This window comes from Platalea leucorodia, assembly GCF_965183815.1.
Source record: "Platalea leucorodia genome assembly, chromosome: 4".
Lineage (NCBI taxonomy): Eukaryota > Metazoa > Chordata > Aves > Pelecaniformes > Threskiornithidae > Platalea > Platalea leucorodia.
Window position 1 is genome coordinate 69,238,918 of NC_138826.1, and position 866 is coordinate 69,239,783.

Genomic DNA, 866 nt, shown 5'->3' on the forward strand with positions numbered 1-866 from the left:
AGGAGGATACAGGGGAGTGGGGGACTTTGGAGGCATGCTTTTCTTGCCCATGACCATTTTGAGGGTGTGCGGTTCCTCTCCTTGAAAAAGCTTGCCAGGATGATGGGCGGCCTGTGACACAACGTCAGCTTGCTGCAGAAGTGCCACCACGAGTCACCATAGCCTAGCAAATGTGGGCATGAGCCACCATGGACCAGGAAGGAGCTCCCCGTCGACCTGAGGAGCAGCATACTCTGAAGAAACCCAACTGCTCAAATGACAGCCTGTCCCTGGTGCACCAAGCAGCCCTGCAAAAGGACTGGGATTTTACTCAGCCCTGAGACAACACTGAATAACCCTATTGCCCTGATGGCTTGGGGTAGGCAAGATGCCTGCTATGAGGTGTGTGTGGCCCCAAGGTCCAGCCAAAAGGGCTTTCCTCCGCAGGTTTAGGTCGCTTTCCTCATACATTCTGGTCCTCATGTGCTGGAGTGGCAAAGAACATATTTAGGTCAAAAATCAAACTTCCAAGGTACATTTTTTTTTCCAAGTTGTCAATGAGGGAGGGGGATGGGTTTGATTTGCTGTCTGTGTTTTTGACTTGAATAAAGGGGCACAAACACAATTTGAGCTTAAATATGACAGTCTGAGAGGAGTAGCAGTGCTGAGCTCTGGATTTTGTACCATGAGTCTCTGGGGGCAAGAGAATTCTTCAGCTGGTTAATTAAAATGGTTATGAGGAAGCCTCTCATTTTTTGACCTGAATTAAGGAAGCTCTAAAACTGCATCAGAAACAATAACGAAAAGAGACAGCCTAACTGAGTTTAATCTGCTAGACATAATAGGTTGGTATGACCCCACAGTTTGGTTTAATTGTAGATCAATAA